At 42.7% G+C, this 8004-nt stretch overlaps 1 long non-coding RNA gene across 1 annotated transcript; it reads left to right on the forward strand.

Annotated features, from left to right (window-relative positions):
* The first annotated feature begins 856 nt into the window (after positions 1-856).
* On the forward strand, positions 857-3992 carry LOC138109104 (uncharacterized). Its single transcript, XR_011150268.1, has 3 exons — positions 857-911; positions 2788-2861; positions 3450-3992. It is a non-coding gene; the product is annotated as an uncharacterized lncRNA (long non-coding RNA).
* The last annotated feature ends 4012 nt before the right edge of the window (positions 3993-8004 follow it).

The raw sequence follows: 8004 nt of genomic DNA on the forward strand, positions 1-8004 counted from the left end.
GCAGTGACAACTACAGTGTAGACACACGATTTGTTACTGTTCAGTGCTTTTTACAGTCTTGAGTCTCAGCAATTCCCATTACAGTGCCCACACACTAAGTGCAAGTTAGGATTAATGAATTCTCAGCTGAAAAAAAAGTCTCGTTCTCAAAGTGATAACTGTTTGACAGCTTATAAATAGACAATGTTGAGACTACATTATCTGGCCCTCCAGCTCTTTTTGTTTCTTTGGTCCAAGAAGATAGAATATTAGAAAATGCAATAAGAGTATTGATAGGTCTTTCCTACAGGCTCAATGAAATTCTGTTCTTGACTGAGCTTTGCAAGGGCAATAATTGTAACATTATAGCTCACAACACGTTTAAGCAAAGATTTTAAAACAGTCACACATAAGACAAAAGGAAATATTTCACTTTTTTTAGCTGAGATTCAAATACATCTACAGAGGTTATAGATAGGTGCAGTACTGTGTTATCACTGATCAGCCTTATCATATTTTGCTCTTTAGAATGAGACCCATTTACAAACAGCATAAAAATAAACATGACAGTAAGACTAACACAATTTAGTTTCAAATTGCTTTAACAAAGAAAAGCATGCCTCCTTTAAAGAATGAGGGAAAATCATGGAATTCTTATGAAAGGCTTCTTAAAGTCGACCAGAACTACAGGATTTATGTGACTGTATGGTATTGCAGAAGTACTGAGAGAAAATGAATGAAAACAATTAAGTAGTGTAAATTTTAAAGGACTGCAGAGATATATCAGGACCTGCCTTTGCTGCTGCTCACATGGACCTATCAACTGCTAAACTATTTCAGCTGCAAGCACTGCACAAAACAGGTGAGATCCTTATCCAAATAGGAGAGCTGTCTGTCTGTCAGCTATCTGGATTCCTGTCTTGGTCCCACAGGTGAAGATGTGAATAAACTTTAATAATTTGCCATAAATTTATGACCTGCTTATAATGACAGTTTTTATAGATTATCTAATATTTTTTATTTAATGGACAAATACTCTTTTTTCCTGAAGTGCTATAACTCTACTATTATATTTTTATCAACAATATAATAGTATATTATCTGATATGAATCACAGACTATTAGCTCTTTGTGATTAAGTGTTTCTAAACTGTTTGAGAGCAACTTTATTATGTCTAGCTTTAACCTCCTCTTGATCTCAGTTATTTTCCACAGGCTCTACAGTACCTATAATCCTAAATCCTGAGTTCACTTGCAGTTTAATATTAGAATAATAACTTCAGGTAACCAATAATGTTTCAGGCTTAGCCCTATAGTGACCCTTTTACAGTCAATATTTAGACATTTCAAGGATATTTGTGTCTGAATAAAATATTTAGTATCAAAAGTCAGTTACAGGGATGTAATCTTCCATTAAAAATTTTATTCCTCTTGAATACAGGGAAAACAAACAGTGGTGCTATCTTGCTCAAAATCCACACCTATGATTCTATCACTTTGATCTCAAATATTTTTCTTTCTGATGCCTCAAATGGTTATGTTCACAAATCCATCTCCTGGCTATATGCCAAATAAAAAAATCCTATGTTAACAAACAGGGAAATTTCTAGTCCACGGTTTTTGTTTCTGGTCAGCTCTGGGCAATGGTCACCCACGATAACCTTTGCTGGTGGCTTTTTTCCTCTGTTCCCTTATGCTGACAGGCTTAAAAATGAGATAAAGAATTGTTATTTATTTTACTTCCACTGTCCTGTTGCTACCATACACAAAGGACAAATTCCATGTAGGAAAACTTCATGTTCTGCAATGGTCTGGGGATTATATTAGGTGATGGTGGAGGTTAAAGTGTTAGAGGATTTCACTGCTCCTTTTGTTAAGCACAGTATGCTTTAAAAGCCTCGTAATTTAATTTTTTTTAATTCACACTCCATTTGAGGAAATCATAACACTTCAACATTCAAAAGTAGTGAAGATCAGACAGGTGTTTTAATATAAGGACATTACTATTATTAAATACATGTTACCAGAACTCATTATGGAAATCATGGTTCTATAATCACATACAGTTGTTAGTAGCCTGGTTATTTTTATTTGCATTTGACTTAAGCAAAATATCTCTTGGGTGCAATTTCCCTACTTAGCTCTGTGAATTGTTAGAACAAAAGAATACCAATTACAAGTAGCACAAGTATTTCATTTTTCTACAGAATTCTGTATTAGAGCAGAAACAGTGTTTGTGAAGGTAGATTTTGAATAATTGAAAATAAAAATTTACAAGCAATGAGGTCACTTGAACCTCTCATTTTTTGCACTCTGAAGTGCTTTTTAATAACTTTCTGAAAGTTCAACCTATGATAACAATAATAAATTATATCTAAATTAGATATTTGCTTGCTGATTAATAAATGCTGAACTTCTTGCGTGTATGTGACATCCTTATGCATCCATGAAAGGAAAAATAGCATTTGCAAGCTGAACTAGATAATTAAAACAGTTTCATATACAGGCAAATGTTATCTCCCAGTGTAAATTAATCCTCTACTACAGCAAATGACCAAAATTGGTCTAGGCACTTTAATGAAAGCAGAAGTTAACAGGCAAATATAGAGTCCTGGTTCCCAAATCTAGTTCCCAAAACGTGCAGTTACTGGTAAAAAAAAACGTTGAGAAAAAAAAGTATTAAATTCATCTTTCTAAACTATGAAAACCCCTTTTTTTGATGTAGGAAGCTCAGTGGTGAATTTTCACAAAAGTAATAAAGCCATTTCTCCAATTTCATTGAGTCTGTTTTTACCTTTTCATTAACAGGTGTGCAACATGGGAAGTTATTTGGAATATGAAAGGAATTAACTCTCCTGGTTTTGTTGCCTCAGCCACTGTAGGTATGGGAGCCTGGATTCAATTTGATCCCTTCTGGTGTTGCCACATTATTATAGCTCTTGTGTACTGAATATACTCTGTGAGGTTCTTTCAAGTTCATCTATTGAAAATTCACCTCTGAAAGTCCTGAGAACGAGATGGACAACTAGATTCATTATACTCTAATACAAAACATAATAATTTCAATTCTGTGCATTTGAAATTGTGCAAGAAATCTAGCTTTGATTACTAGAAAATATCCTGAAAGGTAGAGTTTCCAATGTACTTGTAATTGGACAAAAGCAATATTCTGAAGTCCCTTGAAACTCAGGTAAGTTCTCCACCAGCTAAAGTACTGGAACTAACTTAAGAATAGATTTCCACCTTGCTGTGGTTTGTATGGTCTAGTTAAATACACATGTTCAGAAAAAATACATATATTGAAGCTTTAAAGGTTTTTTTTCAGCCTGCTAAAATTAAGCAGACTTCAGTATTTGTGAGGTGATGACCAGAAATAAAATAATTTACTGATGAGGCTTTAGGTATTAAAGAAACTTAGGAATCTCTAAGATTAGGGACCTTAGGGGATCCATGTTAATGTTTTATTTCAGATTTGAAATCTGAGAGTGTTTTGAAGAGAATCTTTGAAGAAAGCCTTCAATATTACCCTCTTGCCATCCTCTGGTTTACATTCTGACTGCAGAAATCTGATTACATTGGAGTGCATATCACTGGGAGACTCATTCCAACTGCTGAAGAATAGCGCTAGACTGAAGTAAACCCCCCATGTTGTGGTGGGCCATGGCCAAAGCCAGGGTCAGCCAGATCAAATGGACCAAAAGGTCCATTGGTTTGATGCTGCCACAGCCCAAAAGCCGTGAGCATTCATAAGGCTGTGAAAAAATACATAAATCCATGCCTTGCCATGGCCGCAGCCCTCCCCTCCCCTTATTTCTGATATTTGGTTGTATTTCCAGAGTGTTCTATGTTCTTCAGTTGTTAGTTGGTCCTTGTTATTCCTCCCCACCTACCCCTTCTCCCATTTGCTGTAGTTCCTTCTCCCTGCCTCAGTAACACCCCGTGGCTGATGTTCCATTGGTTACTGTGTGTTTTCCGTGCCCAGATCGTGGGAATACAAGACTCCCTGCAAGTCACACGGCTTCGGCTTTCTCTGTGGATTTCCTGTTTCTTCAATAAACCCCTTCCCCCACGAAGAAGTCCCTCCGCCTTTTTCCTACCTTCTTTGCGCGCCCTTGCCATCGGTGGGCAAGGCGAACCCGAGCTTTGCCTGCCCTTCTGCACTGCGATCGGCCTCCATCCCTCCTGTGTTGCAGTGGGGATACTGCAACACGCCTATATGAAACCAGGAGTCCCGTGGAAAAGAAATATATACAGACGGATTCTTGCTAGATGTTTCAGAGGTGTTTATTTCCCCAGCCGCATGGCCGGGGCTCTGCCGAGAGACTCTGCCCCAGTCACAGCACCCGAGCTGCTTTTCCCATGCAGGGGAACACAAACCAACCAATGGGGAACGAGGCTGAGCAGGGGCAGGGAAACCCCGTGCCTCCCTCAGGGCTCCCGGGGCGGGGGGAGGAGACCCCAACATCTCACCCGTTTTATTTTAATAAAAGGAGAATGAAGACAATTGGATAAACATAACAAGAACAGTTTCAAAACCAAACAAGCCACCCTCCTGAGTCTTTAAATGTCCAAACAGATTCTGTGGAACATCTTAGGGCTGACAGAAGGGAGACAGAACTCTCTGGACATGCCTGTGGGGAAACTGAGGCAGGAGAGGGTTCCTTCCCTCCCCCTTTTCATCCCCCCATCGGCATCGGAGAGGAATTGTAGGGAAATGGAACTGTATAAGGAAGCCATGGGGTGAAAAACGGATTAGGAATAAACTGGGGATAGGGTAAACTTAGGAAAGGGTTCATATTGGGTATAGGATAAAAGGGGAAATTAGGCTGTGGGTAGGGAAATTGCTGGAATGGATATTGTTTATAATTTTGTGCATAACGGCTGCCTTTGACGGGAATCCCTCCAGGCCCAGTAACATTGGCTGCTTGTAAACCCTTCTTTCCTTGCACTATACCAAATTGAACAACTTCCCCATCTCCTACACTTTGCAGGTAATTTTTAGGGTTATTCCTTTTAATGGCAGTTCTGTGGATGAATAAATCTTCCCCTGTATCATCTCGTGTTATAAATCCATAGTTGTTTTTTACATTGTACCATTTCACAGTTCCTGTGACTTTCGTTGCTAGAACGTCTCCTATCACATGCTTGCGTGTCTGTCGTGGGTGCCGGTCCCGCGTGGCCGCCGCCTCGCCGACTCCGACGTCTCGGTCAGGCCCCCGCGCTGCGGCCGCTCTGCGCTCTCTGCACGGCCCCGCTCCAGCGCCTGTCTGGGCTCTGCACGGCTCCGCTCCGCAAACTCCACGCTGCTTTGAGAGCGGCCCCGTTTCGGCTCGGCGCTGCGCTGCGCGGCTTCTCGTGTCGCTGTGGAAACCGCCGCTTCTCCCTGCATAGGGCTCTCTGAGCCGTATGCACAGAGCGGGCTTCCACGCTGACCTCCGGTTCCTGGCTGCTCGTGGCCCATGGCACCCATGGCGCCTGCGGCGTCGCTTCCTCACTCGTGGCCGGGTGGCCGGGGACCCCGAGACAGGGATGGGGTCCGCAGTAAGGCGCGCGCTCCCGAGGGGGCCGGGCACATCCAGCACAGGCACCTCCGCTGGCACAGCTGCAGTCATACACTCCTGGGGTGGCCGCCACGCGGTCTCGGCCACGGGAGAGGTATGATCTTCTGCTTTAGGGGTAATGGGACCATACAGATGCTCCTGAAGAGCTTCGCTGATTACCAAGGATCCCCGGACAGCTTCCATCGCTCGTCCATCCCTTAGCTTATCACAGATCTCGTTCCAGAAACACTCCTGATAATATCCAGGAGGTTTGATATCAAAAAGTAAGTCTCGAGAAATATAGGGGAACTCTTTGAAAAGCCAGATAAAAAAGTGTTCAAGATCTCCCGGTTCCAATACTTTTTTGTTTTGTTGTTCAAGGATCCCTTTTACTTCTAGATACATTTTTTTCTGTGGCTCAGAGAGCCCCATTTCCCACGATTCTTCCATAGTCCAGATATGGAATAGCGAAACAAAACCAAGAAGAAGAATCCAAAGTTTCCAGGGTTTACTCACACAAAGTCGCTTAGGGATCGGGGATCGTTCTGCCCTCAAATCTCCACCATTATGTTGCAGTGGGGATACTGCAACACGCCTATATGAAACCAGGAGTCCCGTGGAAAAGAAATATATACGGACGGATTCTTGCTAGATGTTTCAGAGATGTTTATTTCCCCAGCCGCATGGCCGGGCTCTGCCGAGAGACTCTACCACAGTCACAGGACCCGAGCTGCTTTTCCCGCGCAGGGGAACACAAACCAACCAATGGGGAACGAGGCTGAGCAGGGGCAGGAAAACCCCGTGCCTCCCTCAGGGCTCCCGGGGCGGGGGGAGGAGACCCCAACACTCCTGCTCAGAGTGGGCCGAAGATTGCCCAGTGCCCGGGACAGCATGCTAGCCAGCACAGCACTGCAGCACCCACAAAATTAATAGCTTGTTGCTGTTAGGTCATCAACACCTACCATTTCACAATACAGATCTACTCCTGCAGTACCACACTAATTGTGATCATCTTTTGGGGATCTTAGTAAGGTCTTCACAGTTGCCTGTCTCAAACCCTGTTAAAACCACAGGACTTTGCCATGAGATAAGAACAGAGAGAGCAGCAGGATGGTGCTGGTTCCAGGCCTGGCAAGGTCTGGCTGGCACATCCTGGGTAATGCACCCAGACAAGGCTTCCCACTGTGGCAAACTATGCAGAGGGACTACTGCCCCTACTAATGTCACTGGTCAAACAAAGCACCCCAAGTTATGGGTCAGATGGCATCTGTGGCCACTGATGTCCCTCCCCTCCACTCCGAATATGCCTCTGTGGATTCCTGGAACTTGGACTGTAAATTAAGCCATCTGATGGGAATTTGAGATAAGATAAAGGTGATACTGTTGTCCAGGTGTTACCTCAGACCTAGGGGCAGGTAAAGAAAGCTGGAGGAGCACTGATAATGGTCATAAAGGATGCACAAAAAAAGCCAGCTCAGCAACTGTGCTGAAATCAGCTCTGATGGAGTAAAAGGTAATTCCGGCAGGGGAGGGTTGTGCACAATCCATTGACTCAAAGGAACCCACCAACTCAAAAGAAGATAAAGAGGAGCATGAAATTAATTAACATTAGAAGTGAGGGAATAATTTAACCTATAGAATAAGAGAAATATGCAGCCAAAGAGCATTAATTCCTTTGTTTGATAGCATGTATAAATAGTGAAAAGTTTTGAACAATTTTGGGACCCCTATCACTGAGAAGCCCAGGGTGAAGAAGGACAAATGGAATGTCGCTGGATGCATGGCTGGTGATTATCTTCTGCTTAATGTCTGTCTGTCTGTCTGTCTCCCCCCTGCCCCACTTTCTATTTCTTTCTATCTCTCTACCTTGAATTTTACTGTTAAATAAAGTCTGTACTATTGACATATTGGCATATGGTCTTGTTTGCATTTTAATTTGGCTACAGCAATCTCACAATAATCAGATATTAACATGTTCAAAGAATGTAAAGGATCCCTGGATTTTAGAAGAGAAGATTTCAGACTCTTCAGAGATATGCCTGGAGGAGTCCAAGAGAGGTGGTTGATATCCAGGGATCACCTCCTGAAAACTCAGAATAGTCCATTCCAACAAGTAGGGAAATAAAGCAAAGGCAGCAGGGGACCAGCATGGAGTTCTAAGGAGTTCTAACTGAACCTGGATATTGAAAGAGAAAGTACAAGAGGTGCAAGCAGTAGCAGGTGATCCAGAAGGAGTATAAAGCTGCAGTCTGTGCAGAGATGGGTTGGGAAATCAAAGGTTTACGTGGGATTGAATCTGAGAAGGGATGTGAAGGGACTCAAGGAAGGATTCTACAACTACATAAATAGTAAAAGGGAAGCTAATGTAAATGAAGAACCAATGCTGAATAGGGCCAGGGTCCTTGTGACAAAGGGTGTGGAAAAGCTGGGTGCAAGTCCAGGAGGAAACTCTAAAGTTCATCCTCAGTGGAGGAGGAGCAAAGCA

Source organism: Aphelocoma coerulescens, chromosome 4 (genome assembly GCF_041296385.1).
Source record: "Aphelocoma coerulescens isolate FSJ_1873_10779 chromosome 4, UR_Acoe_1.0, whole genome shotgun sequence".
Lineage (NCBI taxonomy): Eukaryota > Metazoa > Chordata > Aves > Passeriformes > Corvidae > Aphelocoma > Aphelocoma coerulescens.